This window comes from Pan troglodytes, chromosome X, assembly GCF_028858775.2.
Source record: "Pan troglodytes isolate AG18354 chromosome X, NHGRI_mPanTro3-v2.0_pri, whole genome shotgun sequence".
NCBI lineage: Eukaryota > Metazoa > Chordata > Mammalia > Primates > Hominidae > Pan > Pan troglodytes.
In genome coordinates, this window is record NC_072421.2 from 119,568,784 (window position 1) to 119,589,559 (window position 20,776).

Sequence of the window (20,776 nt, forward strand, 5' to 3'; positions counted from 1 at the left end):
TTTTTTGCATCTGTTGTAAAAGGAAATGAGTTCTTGATTTGATTCTCAGTTTAGTTGTTGTTGGTGTATACCAGTGCTGCTGATTTGCGTACATTGATTTTGTAACCTGAGACTTTACTGAATTTGTTTATAAAGTTCAGGAGTCTTTTGGAGGAGTCTTTAGGATTTTCAAGGAATATAATCATAGCATCTGCAAACAGCAATAATTTGACTTTCTCTTTTCAATTCGGATGCCCTTTATTTCTTTCTCTTGCTTAATTTCTCTGGCCAGGACGTCCAGAACTAAGTTGAATAGGAGTGGTGAAAGTGGGCACCCTTGTCTTTTTTCTGTTCTCAGGGGAAATGCTTTCAACTTTTCCCCATTCAGTATGATATTGGCTATGGGTTTGTCATATACGGTTTTTATTAATTTGAGGTAAGTATCTTTTTTGCTTAGTTTGAGAGTTTTTATCATAAAGGAATTCCAGATTTTGTTGAATGCTTTTTCTGCATCTACTGAGATAATAATTTTTTTTTGTTTTTAATTCTGCTTATGTGGTACATCACATGGATTGAATTATGTATGTTAAACTATCTCTGCATCCCTTGGATGAAACCGAATTGATCACGATGTATTATCTTTTTGATGTGCTGTTGGATTCAGTTAGCTAGTATTTTGTTGAGGATTTTTGCATCTATGTTCATCAGGGAAACTGGTCTGTAGTTTTCTGTTTTTGTTGTGCCCTTTCCTGGTTTTAGTGTCAGGGTGATACTAGCTTCATATAACGAAGTAGGGAGGATTCCCTGTTTCTCAATCTTTGAATAGTTTCAGTAGGATTAGTACCAATCCTTCTTTGAATGTCTAATAGAATTCATCTGTGAATCCATCTGGTCCTGGGTTTTTTATTTGTTTGCAATTTTTAAATTACTGATTCAATCTCACTGCTTGTTATTGGTCTGTTCAGGGTTTCTATTTCTTCCTGATTTAATCTAGGAAGGTTATATGTTACAAGGAATATATCCATTTCCTCTAGTGTATCTAGTTTGTACACATAAAGGTGTTCATAGTAGTCTTGAATGATGTTTTGTATTTCTGTGGTCAGTTGTAATGTCTCCGGTTTCATTTCAAATTGAGGCTATTTGAATCTTCTTTGTTCTTTTTTTTTTTTTTTCTTTGAGATGGTTCTTGCTTGGTCACCCAGGCTGGAGTGCGGGGCCCAATCTATGCTCACTGCAGCCTCGACTTCCCAGGCTCAAGCAATCCTTCCACCTTAGCCTCCCATGTAGCTGGGGCTGCTGGCACACACCTACCACACCTGGTTAATTTTTTCATTTTTTTGTAGAGATGAGGTTTTGCCATGTTGCCCGTGCTGGTCTGAAACTCCTGAGTTCAAGTGATCTGCCAGCCTTGGCCTCCCAAAGTGCTGGGATTACAGGTGTGAGACACTGCACTGGGCCTTCTCCACTTTATTTGGTTAATATAGCTAATGGTCTATCTATTTTATTTAGTTTTTTTTTTAACCAGCTTTTTATTTCATTGATCTCATGTAATTTTTTTCTTTAAATTTCCTTTAGTTCTGCTCTGACCCATTATTTCTTTTCTTCTGTTAGTTGTACATTTGTTTTGTTTTTATTTCTCTAGTTCCTTGAGGTATGACATTAGGTTTTCAATTTGTGCTCTTTCAGACTTTTTGATGTAGGCTTTTTGTACTATAAACTTTCCTTTTAGCAGTGCTTTTGCTGTATCCCAGAGGTTTTGATAACTTGTGTCATTATAATTGAATTTGAAGAACTTTTAAATTTCCATCTGGATTTCATTGTTAAGCTAGATGTCATTCAGGAACCAATTATTTGATTTCCATATATTTGCACAGCTTTGAATGTTCCTTTTAGAGTTGATTTCTAATATTATTCCGCTGTGGTCTGACAAGATATTGATATAATTTTAATTTTTTAAAATTTATTGAGACTTGTTTTGTTGCCTATAGTATGGTCTATCTTGGAGAATGTTCCATGTGCTGATGAGAAAAATGTATATTCTGAAGTTCTTGGGTAAAATGTTCTATAAATATCTGTTAAGTCCATTTGTTCTAGCATGTCATTTAAATCCATTGTTTCTTTGTTGACTATCTGTCTTGAAGATCTGTCAGTAGTATATTGATCTGTCTAGTGCTGTCAATAGTGTATTGAAGATTCCCACTATTATTGTGTTGCTTTCTATCTCACTTCTTAGGTCTAGTACTAATTGTTTTATGAATCTGTGTGTGAGCTCAACTATTAGGTGCACATAAATTTAGGATTGTAATGCCTTCTTATTGGATTGATTCTTTTTTTTTCTATTTTTTATTTTACTTTAAGTTCCAGGATACATGCACAGAATGTGCAGGTTTTTACATAGGTATACATGTTTCATGGTGGTTTGCTGCATCTGTCAGCCCGTCATCTAGGTTATAAGCCTCACATGCATTTGCTATTTGTCCTGATACTCTCCCTCCCCTAGCTCCTCAAAACTTGACAGGCCCTAGTGTGTGTTGCTCCCCTACCTGTGTCCATACGTTCTCATTGTTCAGCTCCTACTTATGAGTGAGAATATGCAGTATTTAGTTTTCTGTTCCTGTGTTAGTTTGCTGAAGATGATGGCTTCCATCTTCATCCATGTCTCTGCAAAGGATATTATCTCATTCTTTTTTATGGCTGCATAGCATTCCATGGTGTATATGTACCACATTTTCTTTATCCAGTCTAACACTGGTGGGCATTTGGGTTGCTTCCATGTCTTTGCTATTGTAAATAGTGCTGCAGTAAACATACATGTGCATGTGTCTTTATAGTAGAATAATTTATACTAATTTTGGTATATAACAGTAATGGGATTGCTGGGTCAAATGGTATTTCTGGTTCTAGATCCTACAAGAATCGTCTTCCACAATGTTTGAACTAATTTACATTCCCATCAACAGTATAAAAGCATTCCTATTTCTCCACAGCCTTGCCAGCATCTATTGTTTCTTGACTTTTTAAGAATCACCATTCTGACTGGCATGAGATTGTATCTCATTGTGGTTTTCATTTGTAATTTTCTAATGATCAGTGATGTTGAGCTTTTTTCCAAAAGTCTGTTGGCTGCATAAATGTCTTCTTTTGAGAAGTGTCTGTTCATATCCTTTGCCCACTTTTTGATGGGGTCTTTTTTTTTCTTGTAAATTTGTTTAAGTTTCTTGCAAATTCTGGATATTAGACCTTTGTCAGATAAATAGATTGCAAAAATTTTCTCCCATTCTATAGGTTGTCTTTCACTCTGATGATAGTTTCTTTTGCTGTGCAGAAGCTCTTTAGCATAATTAGATCCCATTTGTCAATTTTAGCTTTTGTTGCAATTGCTTTTGGCATGTTCATCATGAAATCTTTGCCCAGGCCTATGTCCTCAATGGCATTGCCTAAGTTTTATTCTAGGGTTTTTATGGTTTTGAGTTTTACATTTAAGTCTTTAATCCATCTTGAATTAATTTTTGTTTAAGGTGTAAGGAAGGGGTCCAGGTTCAGTTTTCTGCATATGGCTAGCCAGTTTTTCCAGCACCATTTATTAAATAGGGACTCCTTTCCCCATTGCTTGTTTTTGTCAGGTTTGTCGAAGATCAGATGATTGTAGATGTGCGGTGTTATTTCCAACATCTCTGTTCTGTTCTGTTGGTCTGTATGTCTGTTTTGGTACCAGTACCATGCTGTTTTGGTTACTGCAGACTTGTAGTATAGTTTGAAGTCAGGTAGCATAATGCCCCCAGCTTTTTTTTTTTTTTTTTTTGCTTAGGATTGTCTTGGCTATACGTGCTCTTTTTTTCATTCCATATGAAATTTAAAGTAGTTTTTTTTTTCTAATTCCGTGAAGAATGTCAATGGTAGTTTGATGGGAAAAGCATTGAATCTACAAATTACTTTGGGCAATATGGCCATTTTCACAATATTGATTCTTCCTTTCCATGAGGATGGGATTTTTTTTTCATTTGTTTGTGTCCTCTTTTATTTTCTTGAGCAGTGGATTGTAGTTCTCTTTGAAGAGGTTCTTCACATCCTTTGTTAGCTGTGTTTCTAGGTATTGTATTCTTTTTGTAGCAATTGTGAATTAAAAAGTTCATTTATGATTTTGCTTTCTGCTTGGCTATTGTTGGTGTGTAAGAATGCTTGTGATTTTTGTACAGTGGTTTCATATCCTGAGACTTTGCTGAAGTTGCTTATCAGCTTAAGGAGTTTAAGGCTGAGATGACGGGGTTTTCTAAATATAGAATCATGTCATCTGCAAACAGAGACAATTTGACTTTCTCTCTTAGTATTCGAGTACCCTTTATTTTTTTGTCTTGCCTTGTTGCCCTAGCCAGAACTTCCCTTACTATGTTTAATAGGAGTTGTGAGAGAGGGCTTCCTTGTCCTGTGCTGGTTTTCAAAGGGAATGCTTCCAGCTTTTGTCCATTCAGTATGACATTCACTGTAAGTTAGTCATACATAGCTCTGATTATTTTGAGATATGTTTCATCAACATCTAGTATATTGAGAGATTTTAACATGAAGGGATGTTGAATTTTATCAAAGCCTTTTCTGCATCTATTGAGATAATCATGTGGTTTTTGTCATTTGTTCTGTTTATGTAATGTATTACATTTACTGATTTGCGTATGTTGAACCAGCCTTGAATCCCAAAGAAGAAGCTGACTTGATTGTGGTGGATAAGCTTTTTGATGTGCTGCTGGATTGAGTTTACCGGTATTTTATTGAGGATTTTCCCATTAATGTTCATCAGGGATATTGGTGTGAAGTTTTCTTTCTTTGTTGTCTCTGCAGGATTTGATATAAAGATGATACTGGCCTCATAAAATGAGTTAGGGAGGAGTCCCTCCTTTTTAATTGTTTGGAATAGCTTTAGAAGGAATGGTACCAGCTCCTTTTTGTACCTCTGGTAGAATTCAGCTGTAAATCCATCTGGTACTGGGCTTTTTTGGTTGTTAGGCTATTAATTACTGCCTCAATTTCAGAAATTGATATTAATCTATTCAGGGATTTGACTTCTTCCTGGTTTAGTCTTAGAAGAGTGTATGTGTCCAGGAATTTATCCATTTCTTCTAGATTTTCTAGTTTATTTGTTTAGAAGTGTTTATAGTATTCTCTGATGGTAGTTTGCACTTCTGTGGGGTCAGTGGTGATGTCCCTTTTATCATTTTTTATTTTGTCTATTTGATTTTGTTCTCTTTTATTATTTAGTAGTCCAGCTAGCAGTCTATCTATTTTGTTATTTTTTTCTCAAAAAAAAAAAAAAACAAAAAACCCAGCTCATGTATTCATTGATTTTTGAAGTGTTTTTCATGTCTCTATCTCCTTTAGTTCTGCTCTGGTCTTAGTTACGTCTTGTCTTTTGCTAGCTTTTGGATTTGTTTGCTCTTGCTTCTCTAATTCTTTTAATTGTGATGTTAGGGTGTTGATTTGAGATCTTTCTAGCTTTCTGATGTAAGCATTTAGTGCTATAAATTTCCCTCTTAATCCTGCTTAATTGTGTCCTAGAGATTTTGGTACATTGTCTCTTTGTTCTTGTTGGTTTCAAATAACTTCTTGATTTCTTCCATAATTTCATTATTTACCCAGACATCATTCAGGAGCAGGTTGTTCAATTTCCATGTAGTTGTGTTGCTTTGAGTGGGTTTCTTAATCCTGAGTTCTAATGTGACTGCACTGTGGTCTCAGAGACTGTTTGTTATGATTTCAGTTCTTCTGTATTTGCTGAGCAGTTTTTTACTTCCAATTATGTGGTCAATTTTAGAATAAGTGCCATGTGGTGCTGAGAAGAATGTATATTCTGTTGATTTGGGGTGGAGAGTTCTGTAGATGTTTATTATGTCTACTTGATCCAGAATTCAGTTCAAGTCCTGAATATCCTTCTTAATTTTCTGTCTTGTTAATCTGTTTAATATTGACAGTAGGGTGTTAAAGTCTCCCACTATTATTGTGTGGGAGTCTAAGTCTCTTTGTAGGTCTCTGAGAACTTGTATTATGAATATGGGTGCTCCTTTATTGGGTGCATATGTATTTAGGATAGCTAGCTCTTCTTGTTGAATTGATCTCTTTACCGTATGTAGTACCTTTCTTTGTCTTTTTTGATCTTTGTTGGTTTAAAGTTTGTTTTGTCAGAGATTAGGATTGCAACCCCTGTTTTTTTTTTTTCTGCTTTCCAATTGCTTGGTAAATTTGCTCCATCCCTTTATTTTGAGCCTATGTGTGTGCTTGCATATGAGATGGGTCTCCGGAGTACAGCACAACACTGGGTCTTGAATCTTTATCCAATTTGTCACTCTGTGTCTTTTAATTGGGGCATTTAGTGCATTTACATTTAAGGTTAATATTGTTATGTGTGAATTTGATCCTGTCATCATGATGTTATCTGGTTATTTTGCCCACTAGTTGATGCAGTTTCTTCATAGTGTCTTTGGTCTTTATATTTTAGTGTATTTTTACAGTGGCTGGTACCAGTTTTTCCTTTCCATATTTAGTGCTTACTTCAGGAACTCTTGCAAGGCAGGCCTAGCAGTGATGAAATCCCTTGACATTTGCTTGTCTGCAAAGGATTTTATTTCTCCTTCTCTTATGAAGCTTAGTTTGGCTGGATATGAAATTTTGGGTTGAAAATTCTTTTCTTAAGAATGTCAAATATTGGCCCCCACTCTCTTCTGGCTTGTATTGTTTCTGCTGAGCGATCCGTGTTTAGTCTGATGGGCTTTCCTTTGTAGGTGAACTGGACTTTCTCTCTGACTTACCTTAGTATTTTTTCCTCCATTTCAACCTTGGAGAATCTGGTGATTATATGTCTTGGGGTTGATCTTCTCATGGGGTATCTTACTGGTATTCTCTTTATTTCCTGAATTTGAATGTTGGCCTGTCTTTCTAGGTTGGGGAAGTTCTCCTGGATATTATCCCGAAGTGTGTTTTCCAACTTGGTTCCATTCTCCCTGTCTCTTTCAGATACTGCAATCAATTGTAGGTTCAGTCTTTCTATGTAGTCCCATATTTCTCTTAGGCTTTGTTTGTTACTTTTAATTCATTTTTCTCTAATCTTGTCTGCCTGCCTTATTTCAGCAAGATGGTCTTCAAACTGATATTCTTTCTTCTCCTTGATCGATTCAGCTGCTGATACTTGTATGTGCTTCGAGATGTTCTAGTGCTGTTTTTCAGCTCCATCAAGTCAATTATGTTCCTCTCTACATTGGTTATTCTAGTTAGCAGCTCCTGTAACCTTTTATCAAGGTTCTTAGCTTCTTTGCATTGGGTTAGAACATCTTTTTTTGGCTCAGCAGAGTTTGTTATTACCCACCTTCTGAAGCCTACTTCTATCAATTTGTCCATCTCATCCTCCTTCCAGTTTTTGCTGGAGAGGTGTTGTGATCATTTGGATGAGAAGAGGCACTCTGGCCTTTTGGGTTTTCAGTGTTTTTTGTTGTTGTTGTTGATGATTCTTTCTCACCTTCATGAGTTTGTCCATTTTTGATCTTTGAGGTGCTGACCCTTGGATGAGGTTTTTATGGGGACTTTTTTAGTTGATGCTGTTGTTGTTGCTTTCTGTTTTTTTGTTTTTTCTTTTAATGGTAAGGTCCCTCTTCTGTAGGGCTGCTGTGGTTTGCTGGGGGTTCCCTTCAGGCCCTATTCATCTGGTTCACTCCTGTGCCTGGAGCTGTCACTTGAGGAGGTTGGAGAACAGCAAAGATGGGTGTCTGTTCCTTCTGCTGGGATTTCTGACCTCTAAGGGAACCAACCTGATGCCAGTAGGAATGCTCCTTTATAGGATGTCTGACAACCCCTGTTGGAGAGTCTCACCCATTTGGGTAGCACAGGGAACAGGACCCATTTAATGAAGCACTTTGGCTCTCCCTTGGTGGAGGGGAGGTGCTGCTCAAATTTCTCAGAACTAGAGGGAGAAATGACTAAGTCTGCTGGTCTGTGGAGACTATGGCCACCCTTCCCCCCAGGGGCTCAGGCCCAGGGAGATCAGAGTTCTGTCCCTGAGCCCCTGTCTGGAGTTGGAATTCCTGCAGGGAAGCACTCCCCAGTGAGGAGGGATGGGTCAGGGTCAGGCCCAAAGAGGCACTGTGGTCACAGCTGCCATAGCTGATGTGTTGGGCTATGGGGAATACCCCTTGGGACCAAGCCATCCAGCCTCCTTGGCTCTAGCAGGGGTAAAGCATGGCCTGGAGCTATGGAGATGGTTGCCACCCTTCTCCCACCCCAGGAGCTTAATGGGTTACACAGCTAGCAGTCCCAGTGTTGGCTGCTGTCCCTCTCCCAAGGAGCTCAGGTGGCTTAGACAGCAGGCAATTGCCCCTTTTCTGGGGAACTCAGCAGGCTTAAGCAGATTCTAGGTGAGTGGCTATTGAGTGTCTGCACAGCTCTGTGGTTGGAACCCTAGGCCCCCATGGCGCGGGCTCATGAGTGGGATCTTCTGATCCATGGGTTTCACAGTTCTCAGGAAAAAGCATGGCTTCCCAGGCTGGGTAGCATGCTTACTCACTGCCTCCCTTGGCTGGGGGTTGGGGGCTCCCCTGCCCTGTATGGCTCTCAGGTGGGCTGCTTCACCACACTGCTCTTCCTTCCTCTCTGTGGATCACGTCAGCTGCCTAGTCAGTCCTGATGACAGAACCTGGATACCTAGGATGCCTGTGCTGGATTTGCACACTCTTTTTGTTCTTTTTGATGGGAGCCTCTGATCACTGTTGCTTCTAGTTGGCCATCTTGGTCCCACCCCTTAACATTGATTCTTTTATTGTTGTGTAGTGACCATCATTGTCTTTTTTTACTGTTGCTGCTTTGAGGTCTGCTTTTGTCTGATTTAAGAAAAGTTACTACTGTTCAATTTTGGTTTCCGTTTGTGTGGAATATCTCCCCCCGCCCAACTTTTAGCTTGCGTTTATAGGAATCTTTCCAATTTGGAGAGTCTCTTGAAGACATCAGACATTTGGCTGGTAGTTTTTTATCTATTCTGTTATTCTATATCTCTAAAGTGAAGCATTTTGGCCATTTAGGTTCAATGTAAATATTGAGATGTGAAGTACTGTTCTCTTTATCATGTTAATTGTTACTTAGATGTTTTTTAAATTGTATTTTTGTTTTATATGCCCTGTGAGTTTTAAGCTTTCAAGAGGTTCTATTTTGGTGCAGATCAGGCTTTTGTTTCAAGATCTAGAACTCTTCTTACCATATCTTGTAGTGCTGGTTTGGTAGTGACAAATTCCCTCAGCATTTGTCTGAAAATAAATTTATTTCTCTTTCATTTATGAAACTTATTTTTTGGTGGATACAAAATTCTTGGCTGACAGTTGTTCAGTTTAAAAAGGTTGAAAATAGAACCCCAATCCCTTCTGGCTTGTAAAGTTTCTGCTGAGAAGTCTTTTGTTATTCTCATAGGTTTTCCTTTGTAGGTTACCTGATGCTTTTGCCTTACTTCTCTTAGAATTATTTTCTTCATGTTGACTTTAGATAGCCTGATGAATATATGCCTTGGTTAAAATCTTTTTGCAATAAATTTCTCAGGAGTTATTTGAGCTTCTTAAATTTGGATATCTAGGTCTCTATCCAGACCAGGAAAGCTTTCCTCATTTATTTCCTCAAATAAGTTTTTCAGATTTTGTTTCCCTTCTCCTTCAGGAACACCAATTATTTTTAGATTTGGCTGTTTTACATAATTCCATGTTTATTGGAGATTTTGCTCACTGATTTTGATTTTAAAAATTTTTGTCAGATTGGGTTAATTCAATAGCCTTGTCTTTGAGCTCTGAAATTATTTTTTCTACTTGTTCTAGTTTATTGTTAAAACTTTCCACTGCATTTTGTAATTCCCTAAGTGTGTGCTTTATTTCCAGAAATTCTGACTGTTTTTTCTTTATTATATCTATCAGTCTGGAAAGATTTGATTCATATCCTGAACTGCTTTTTAAATTTTCTTATGATGATTTTCACCTTTCTCTGATATCTCATTGAGTAGCTTAATAATCAACCTTCTGAATTCCTAATCTGGTATTTCAAATATTTCATCTTGTTTTGAATTCATTGCTGGATAGCTAGTGTGATCTTTTGGGGGCGTTATAGAATCCTGTTTTGTCCTATTACCAGAGTTATTTTTCTGGTTCCTTCTTAGTTGGGTAAGCTATTTCTTCTAAATATTCTGGAATTTATGTTTGATTTGACTGTTTCTTTTTTGTTTATTTTTTAATTTATTTTTTCCCCTTAAGAATGTGGCTTTAATGCTTATAGTTAATAATAGCTTAATTCAGTTCTTGGTGCTTTCAAGGGTGAAGACTCTGTAAGAGTTCCTTGGTTATAGAGAGTCTTTGTTTGGTGGTGATATACTTTGAATCTGTGTTCCTACCCAAATCTCATGTTCAATTGTAATCCTCAAGGTTGGAGATGGAGCCTGGTGGGAAGTGATTGGATCATGGGGTCAGTTTCTCATGATTTAATACCATCTTCCTTTGTGCTGCCGTTGTGACAGTGAGTTCTCATGAGATCTGGTCATTTAAAAGTGTGTGGCATCTCCCCCCTCTCTCTACCTCCTTCTCCAGCCATGTGAAACATCATGCTCCTTATTTGCCTTCTGCCATGATTGGAGGCTTCCTGAGGCCTCCCCAGAAGTAGAAGCCACTATGTGTTCTGTACAGCCGGCAGCACTGTGAGCCAATTAAACCGTTTTTCTTTATAAATTACCCAGTCTCAGGTATTTATAGCAGTGCAAGAATAGACTAATGCAGGTGGTTTTCTCATATGCTGGTTGTCGTAGCAATGTGCTCATTGTGTGAACAAGTTTACTGCTTCATATGGGGTGGGGATGGTAAAGGGCTCTTGAAGCCTGTCTCATTGCCCTGTGGCATGCTTTATTTATTTATTTACTTATTTATTTATGTATTATTTATTTATATTTCCCCAGTATTTAATTTAATGATTTGATGGTTCAGGCTTCAGGCCAGTATGGTAGGTGTCCCTGGGTAGAAAGTGGCTGTGGCTAAAGCCGGTGGGTAAGTGCAATACCCCATGGTGGGCAGAGGTTCTAGCCTTGACAGAAGTGGCTGGAAAAACTCTCAGTGAGTCACAGTGAGGTCTTATTAGGGGCAAAGGTTGGAGTCAACTCAGTTTCCCTGCCAAGTAAAGAGGAAAGTTACCCACTGGTCAGATACACTCCTGTCCTAGTGCTCCAGCTATTCAGATCAGACAGTTACCTCTTTTCATCTACATGAATGTTGATGTTTCAAGTAGAGAGGAATTGTGACTCTGTCTCTCATTCAAGCCTGAACTTGGAGGATGTTCCTCCTGAAGGGATGTCGTCACCCTGATGTGTTCCAGAAAAGCTGTCTATAGTTGCACCCATGCCAGGCTTTCATGGGAGAAGCCCCAAATGTGCTTGCAGTGTTGGACAAGGTGGGAAGGATGTCTCCTTCTCCAAGACTCTTCATGCGCACCAGAGTTGTCTGACTATTGGGTTAGACCTGAAATCTTTCCTTGCTGAGCCCAGCACTGCAATTATGACTCTATGGAAAGATACTTCCCACCAGTGGAAAGATCTAGTGCTCAAGGCCTGCCGTTCAGATTTTTTTGTCTCACGGGGTGTTCTTTTGATGTGGTGCACTCCCACTTTTCCTAGGAGTGGGAGTCCCTGGGAGCCAGACTATTGTGAATGTTGTCGCTCCTTTGGGTCTAGCTGCCCAGTGAAGTTTCCATACTTCAGGGTGGTGCTGGGAAATGTCTGCAGTGGATCTGGTGATGTGATCTGTCCTCACGTCTTCCAGTAATGGGTAGCAGCACCAGCTCTAATGAGAACGGCAGGGGAGTAATGTAGACTCTGAGATTACTTGGCTGTTGAGACCCTTAGTATGTTGGCTTTCATGATGGCCAGTTACAATAGTAATAAACTGGTCATGTGGACAGACTCAGGAGCTCCTGGTTAGCCAGAGTGATGCAGGAAGTGGTGATAGCTGAGATTGTGCAGCCATTTTCTCCTTCCTGGGAGCAGTATTATTCTACCAAGAGATGTTGTAATGACCTGTGTTGGTTGGCCTCCAGCCAGGAGGTGGTACTTGCAAAACAGCCCTAGCTGCAGTAGTAGTAGCGGGAGTTTTGCTTGCCTTATGTTGCCCAGGGTGGATACTCTGGTTTCTCAGGCAGTGAGCAGGGCCTTATATGGTTCTTTCATATAGCTCTTAAGAGTTTCTGTCCTTTGTGTTAAGCTACCAGGGCAGATGGCAGGGCAAAATTAGGTGGGGGCTTGGTCAGGTAAGTTTGTGCTCTGAGTCTCCATGTGCAGGGCAAGCAGTAGCCCTTGTGGATGTCAGGTGATGGAAGCAGTTCTCAGGCCACTCAGTTGATGTTCCAGAGGGGAGTGTTGCTGCCTCTGCTGTGCAGAACAGTTCACACAGGGAATAGGGAGTAGCAGGCGGTGGTAAGCTGCACACAAATTCCACACACTTGGAAAATTATATCCACTCCTGCAGTGTTCCACTGGTAGCAGTGGGCTAAGTTCTGGACATCTTGCACTCAGAACTCACAACTGCTCTGAGTCATAAGCTTCTCCACGGAGATAGCAACCACAGCTTTCAGGCCATGCCTTTCCCTGTTCGCTACAAAGCCAGGTGCCTGACTTCTGCACTTGTGGCTCCTGTACTCACAGATGCAGCCTGCTTTTCACTCTCTCTCACCCTGGCCCTGGCCGAAGGAGTTCATCATCCCCACCCAAGGTTATATCATAAAACCGACTTGGGAGCTTCTTTCAACCCGTGACCACTGCCTAAACTATTTGGCTGTCCTCCACAGGGTTCCCTGTGAGAAACAGTAAGGAATGGTTTCCCTCAGTCCACGCTGGAAACTGGGAGTGCATGCAAGGGTCTTCCTGCCACTGTTTCTACTTTTATATTCCAAGATAGTCCATAAGTCTATTACTGTGCTGGATAGGGTTAGGGCCTTTCCTGTGGCTTGGACTTTTAAGATCCTCGGTGGGGGGAGGGGGGCGGGGGAGTGGGGGTGTCCCAGAGGCTGTGCCTCCCCCTCACACTCTGGGGACTCACAGCCTTTTGCCTGACTCACTGTGTAGGTTGCAGCCTCCTACTTCCTTCAAAGGATCTGTAGATTCCTTTGGTTTTCCTGTTCAGTTCCTGCATCACTTTTTGAAAAAAGTTCACAGTGTGAATCTCTAGACACTGTTTTGTCCTTCTAAGTGGGAGAGGTATGTTAGCAATGCCTGTAATCTACCATCTTGGAAACAAAAAACAAATGATATAGTTTTCAAAGTAGAATATATTTTGTCCCTGTTTTCTGAGTTTTTCATAACACCCTGCATATATTGCAATTTATCCCTTTCCCTTTGAATTCCTACTAATGGTTTCCTAACTTAATTTCTCCATTCACAAAATTCTGGGTTTCATAACTCTTGAGACTGGGACCCTAAGGAGACAGAATCCAAGGAAGATGAAGTACTCTCACCTTGGATTGAGCAGCTAGGCTAAGGAAGCTGAAGGAAGTCAAGGTAATAAATAGAGCTAGAAAATGTATCCACTCTGACTTAGGGCTGAACAACTATCTTCTTTGGGGATTCTAAGGAGAACACACAGTTCTGCATCCCTCATTTCCAACACAGGAAACACTCTCCTTTTCCAAAGCTGTACACCTGTTGGCAGGTTCTTCTCCAAGTTTTTCCAATACCCTGTCACCGTTTTCCCCATACTGTTCTAGAGTATCACCTTATGAGAAATTATATTATTTAGCCACCTCGGATTCAAGGCTTCTAGTATCACTATGTGTGAACACACAATCTGGTAAGGATTAGTGTTTCTATAAATGACCTGAGACTACCTGTAAGACCTAAAAACCCTTCTGAACCACCAAAGGAAGATATACTGAAATTAACTGAAAGAGAATTTAAGTACATGATTGTTGAGTCTTAAACTGTATTAAGTGACTTGAATTGTGCTCAAATTTTTTTAATGCTGCTAAACCCTCTGTGTTTCCATGGTAAATGTATAGAATACTCAGCCAAAACATTCATTCTGGTGCCCGCTGAAAGACCAAGGATGGGCTGTATTAGATTTGTCTACTGTAACAATCTGTCACTAAATAATATTGGGCTTGATAGCAACTTGCTGTTACAGTATATACTAAACAGAGGAATGCCTTCCTTGGAACAGAAGGTGGGATATTATTACATGTGCTATTACAAAGGTATGTTTACTCAGTGGCTTTTAATATCTCTGTGGGTAAACTTAGGTTTTCAAATAATGTTCTACTGAAGCCTCCCTTAGAAAAGAAGTCTGCTACATAAGTATATGCACAGGCATCTCTTGAGGATTGGGCCATAGCTAATCTTTGCCCTCCACACAATTATCTTATCCCATCCTGATTATCCAGCTTAATTTCCCACAGCTACCCAACAAAAGGTCTTGATTTCATTCAGGTTTACTATTGCCAATATTTTTGTGTCCATTCCTGTTTTCACTCATATTGTTCTTTCTGCCTGTGATGCCCTTGCTTTTTCTTCTCTCTATCCAGCCAAATCATAGTAATTTTTCACAGCCCTTTCAAGATGTCTCTTACAAGAAGTCCTCCCTGACTTCTATTGCCTTCACATATACTATTCCCTCTCAATGAAACATACTTTTTTTTTTTTAAATCCTTATTCTCTGATTTTCTTGTGTTGGCATACATTTTTCACCTCAGGGAGACCCTCTCTGCCATATTAGAAATCAGCTTTTCTTAAAAGTGGAGCAGTGGGTTATTTTGGAGTAAAGTATTTAATATACAGACATGTGTGGACTCCTACAGCTATTTTTTAAATTAAATTATAGTTTAATGTCACCGTCAGTGAACATATTCAATAGGATTTGAATCATTTAAAATTTGTTGAGACTTGCTTTATGGCCTATCATGTAGTCTACTTGGGAGGTGTTCCATGTGCACTTGGAAATAATGTGTATGCTATAGTTTTTCAATTTGGTGTTCTAGAAATGTCAATTAGGTCATTTTTGTTAATTGTCACAGCAGATGCTGCTAGTACCTCATCCATATTCTTGACACTATCACATGCTCTGCTTTATTGGTAATTTGAAGTAACTCTGTGCCTGAGGGCTTTTTATAGAAAGATAGAAGTTTATGCTATCCGTGTTCACATGGCAGACCAGAAGTGCTGGAGAATGTATACCTTTAGGGAACAGCCCTTAACTGATTTATACACCTCTTGGAAGCAGGTGTATAAATATTCTATGTCTATTAGCTTTTGTCCCTCCCTTGGTTGGTATAATACTGAGAAAGCTGTATTGTTTGTTTGTTTGTTTGTTTGTTTTTTACCATTTTCTCAGAGGTTATTCACAAAATAAGCTCTTTTGCCCATAGGAGCACACAGCAGTAACTGACTCCTCTTTTCTTTAAAAATTCCTCAGTCACCTACTGATATTCCCTGGATCTCCCAAATCAATTACTGCTATTTAAATTCTTGCCTCCAGATCTGCTTCTGAAAAAGCAGGAAAGCCCAAACGAAAAACAATTTGTTTATAACTTTTGCATTCTCATGAGTCTTTCTGTCTGCTTGTTTTGTCACTTAGTGAGAGAGGTGTGTTAAAATGTCTCCCAATCTGATTATGAGTTTGTATATTTCTCCTTTCCTGCTAATGTGTGCTTTATATATTTTTAAACTATATTATTAAGTGCATGCAGATTTAGAATTATTTCTTCCTATTGAGTTGTCTTTTTATCATTATTAAATTTGCCTCTTTGTCTCCTTCCAGCTCTATTTTCTTACCTTAAATTCTCCGATATTTAGTATGGTTAGATTAGCTTCCTTTGGGTTAGTCGTATGCATGATGTATTTTGTCCACCCTGTTAATGTCAAGTTTTATATTTTCCTATATTTAAGTATGTCACTGGTACACGGCATATATTTGGCTTTTATTTTCATATTTAGCTGACAATATTTGTCTTTTATTTGGAGTCTTTAGTCATTTTTATTTAATGTAATTACTGATATTTGTGGGTTTATATCTACTTTCTTTTGGACTAGGTTGTTTATATTTGTCTCTTTTTCTTTGCATTCTTTTGGATTAATCAAGTGTTTTTAATTCTATTATTTATTTTGTTGCCTCGCTGGTAATAAACTGTTTTCACGTTGTTTCATGATTACCCTGAAGATTACAACATGCATTTTTTCTCATTAAAATGTATTAGACATTAGTGTCTTTACTACACTCCAAATAATGCACGAATCTTCTAATACTTTACTTCACCTTCTTCTTATGTTTTGTGCTATTGTTGCCAAGAATTTTGATTCTACACATTTATAAAGTCATGCAATTCAACAATATTATTGCTTTAAATGGTTACTATCCATTTAAATTTACCCTTTCAGGAGTTATTCATTATTTTTTCATTACTGTAGTTCTACTTTAAATTATTTCACTCTCATAAATATTTATTTTTAGTATGCCTTTTATTGTAGATTAGATAGTAATTAAATATTTCAGCTTTTATTTATCTAAAGATGTTTTATTTTGTTTGCATGTAGGAAGGATATTTTCACTGTAAATTGAATGATGAGTTTACATTAATTTGCTTTCAGTCCTTTAAATAAGTCACATTTTATTCTTTCTTCAGTCCTTCCTGTGGAAAAAATCAGCTGTTAGCCTTATCAGTGTTCTTTTAAAGTATATGGGTCGTTTATTATTCATTCGACTGATTTTAATGTTTTCTTTGGTTTTCAGAAGATTTACCATGATGTGCTTTGTGTGTGTGCACATACATGTATGTGTGCGTGTGTGTGCTCACACACATAGATGGTCTCTTATCTATGGTCGATGGAATTAATCAATTTTGGAAAATTATTGGCTGATATTATTCCAAATAATCTTCTGATATATTCCCTTATCTTTTTCATGGACTCCAGTTATACATATAATGTGCTGTTTATATTTTTCATCCTATTTTTCTCTAAGCTTAATTCTCTACATTTTCTACTGAATTACCCTCCAGTTGACTATTGATCTATTCTACACTGTCTGCTCTGTTGTTAAACCAATCAAATTCTTAATTTGAGTTGTTTTATTTTTTAATTTTAGGATTTTCATTTAATTATTTCGGTCATGTATTAAATTGTCCATCTTTTTGTCTATATTCTTGAAGATATTCCATATAGTTATTTATATGTCTGTGTCTGATAACTTCAATATCTGAACCACCAATAGGTCTGTTTCTATTGGCTGACCTTTGTGTTAGGTTTCAGTCAATTTGTCTCATTTCATACCATTCCTGTCAGTTATTTATTATTTATTGATATGGACATCATGCACAAACAATTGTAAAGTCTCTGGATCCTACTATTTTTACTTGGAGAGGAGTTACTTTTCTTCTTGCAGGAGGACAGAATATGGTCAAATCACTTGGATCCTATTGAAGTTGGTCTGTTTACATTTTGTCCTTTCTCTTAGATGTATCTCTTTCAGGGTCTTACCAGCAGGCTTTTGTCATTTACCAGGGTGTTTCTTCCTTTGTAGGTTCTGAAATCTAATTTTTTTCTTCTCTGCACCGTGGCACTGATGAAGTCTCTGCTTAGCCTTTTATCTATTACAGGTACATTTAGTTTGGGTTCCCAAAATAATCCTCCATACCAGTGCAGCTTGGAACTAATAAAAATGCTTCAGCAGAAAATTGTGTGCAGAATGTTGGCCTTGCTTCTCTTTGGTTTCCTTTTCTCTGGAGTTTTGGCCCTTAAATAATAGCATTTTTGGTAGACCTGAACTCTAATATTTGTATTTTAAGCCCAGTGAGACTACTGTAAGCTCAAGAAATCTGCAATCTGTTAGTTTTCATGTTCCTTGCCAGAATTGACAAATGTTTCAAGAGGGAAAATATCCACGATTTAAGGGTTACTCCAATGTGTCATTATGTCTTTGAGAATAATGTTTGAGGTATTAGATGACTTGAGTACTCTCTGATACCTTTAGCCAGGTCTCTTTGTGTTTTATACACTCCAAAATTCCTCCATGTTCTCTTTGAACTTGACCCCTGAAGTCTTGGCTCCCTTAGGGGTTTTCTTACTTTATATCATTACAATTGTTTTGGTAGAAAGTGTTGTCTAATACCTGCTACTTAACCTAAATGAGAAATAGACTTTTGATGCTTTTATTATTAAGACTCTTCTTATTGCTTGTAGAAGTATAGGTTAACAACTATTTTTTAGAACTTCGAAAATGTCATTACATTTTTCTATTGTTATTAATAGTCATATTGTTGCTTCTTTGATGCTAATGTTTTTTCTCTGCTGGATTTAATATTTTCCTGTTTTTCAATAGTTCCCTTATGATGTGCCTTGATATTGTTTTATTTGTATTCATATTCTTGGGGTTTATAGTTCTTGAATCTGTGGTTCAATGTCTTTTATCAGTTTTGGAACATTTCAGCAACTATATCTTTAATACTATTTCTGCCCAATTTTCTTTCACTTCTCCAAGCAAATTTAATATTTGGTTATGTTATATTTTGTATTTACATTTCTAATACCACAATTGTGGATACAAGCGCAAAGGCAAGAAATTCAGCAGATATGGCACATTCATCCTATCAGGAGGCCCAACAAATACCCAAGAATATACAGATTGTGTGGGTCTTTCATTCATATAGAGCACGTACAGCTGCCAGATGAGAGTCAAGATGTGTGCGGATCACTTTGAAACAAAGATATCTTAGCTTTAGTTTTTCATAATTGAATATTATTCTGTTCATATAGGCCCAAGCCCTAGTTGCCAACTCATAGCTTCTCCAACCTAAGTGCAGTCTCACAAAGCAAACAAGGCAGATACAGACACATTTACATTTACACAAATCTGTAATTTCCAAGGCTCAGGCCCAACGTTAAGCCTTTATTCACATTAATCTATTTTTGTTTCTCTATGCTTCAAGATGAATATTATTTTCTGATTAATCTCCAATTAATTTTTTCATTTGCATCCACTTTGCTGTTTAACCTATTTTTTAATTTACTTTTAATTAGCTTATTTCCAAATTCTGGAATTTAACATATGATTCTTAATTTTTAGTGTCTAGTCCTCTACCAATGTTTTTCTTTAATTTTTTTTACTGTAATAGTTACAGCTATTCTATAGTACTTGTCTGATAACTCCATATATGAATCTGTTTTTAGCGTATTTTTTCTTTATTTTGTTAACTCTTTTTTTGTATATAGTTGGTTATATTTTGTTAAAAGCTAAAGAGTTACATATAAAATGTAGATAAGTTTGAGGTTCTAGATGATGTTATCTTTCTTTAGAGTTCATTTAATTCTGAATCCAGTAAACAGCTAGATGAGGGCACTCACAATTCCAGATTTCCTTAACTGAGTGAGGGTTTGAGTGTCCTTACAAGCGTTCGTCTACTGAAGTTTATTGTTAATCTGGAGTGTAGCCCTTTAGCCTCTCAAATGAAAATCTGAGGTGTTTAAGAAGAACCTTCCTTTTTTATGAACTCTGAACTCTAATTTGTAGTTTTTCAGTGTGCATTTATGTGTGTGTGTGTGTGTGTGTGTGTGTGTGTGTGTAGAGAGACATATATGTGTGTAGTGTATATTACATTGCATTTGTAATGTTACAATGTTAATTTTTATATTTTATCTATATATTCTAGGTGTCCTCAATAGACGGATTGTTCTGAAAGTAACTAGTCATTTCTACCAAAGACCAATAAAGTGAAACTACACAGAAGTTGCAGACAAATCTGGACTGCAAATAGAATTCAGGATGAATAAAAAATATATTTCACAAAACCTACTTATATCATGGAGTTATCATAGTCAAATATTTATAAATATTTTATTATATGAAGGTGTTTATATTTTGAAAATATTGGTTGATGAATGGTGTGTCCTACTTTAAACACTATTTTTAATGTTTCCATTTGACTATTTTCACATAATTACCCTTTTTTTTAGTGCATGTGTGAGTGAGAAAATATGCTTATCCATTAGTCAATGATGGGGCAACTTTTATATGCAAAACGCATTGCTAGATATGCCTCTAAATTTACTATTCCTATAGGACATCCAGCCATTTGGAGCATGATCCCAAAGGACAGGAACAATTAAAATAAGTGGCTAAGTATCTAGGAGAGAATAAACAGATTTACAAGTACTAATTTTATAAAATTCAATTCAAAAAGTAATAGCAAGTGACATAGCTGATCAAAGATTAGGGTATCATTTTATTTTCATGTAGTAGTTCAAAGCTGGCCCACCTGAGGATTTTCCTCCTTACTACAGCCTTATTAGACCAGTGCTATGCCAGCTAGCACATTCAAATATGCTACTTGTAGCTCCATTATGAGAATCGGAAGCAGAAAATTTAATGAAGAGGAGACAGTCACCCTGACGTCATTACTTTATTTATTCAACATATGTGTATTGAGTGCCTGTTATGACCCAGGATTTCTTTGATGTGCTATGGGTAGAAACACATGACCCTGCTTCCATGTTACCAAAATATAACAAAATAATAAAAAATATAAGAATAGACAAGATTTTCATAGAGTACAGGCTGGGTAAAAAAGAAAGTGAGGCTAAGAGTAGTTTGATTATCTGGCAGAAAACATGGGGGTCAACAAACAAAGCAATTATGAGACTAAATAAAGTTGGTTAGATTGAAATGATGGTACAAAAGCTGGAACAAAAGGCATTTTTGGTGTATGAGTGATACTAGAGTTTTTGTTTTGAAGAAGTAGAATAGTTTCTGATAATCATTTGGTATCCAAGAAATAGCCA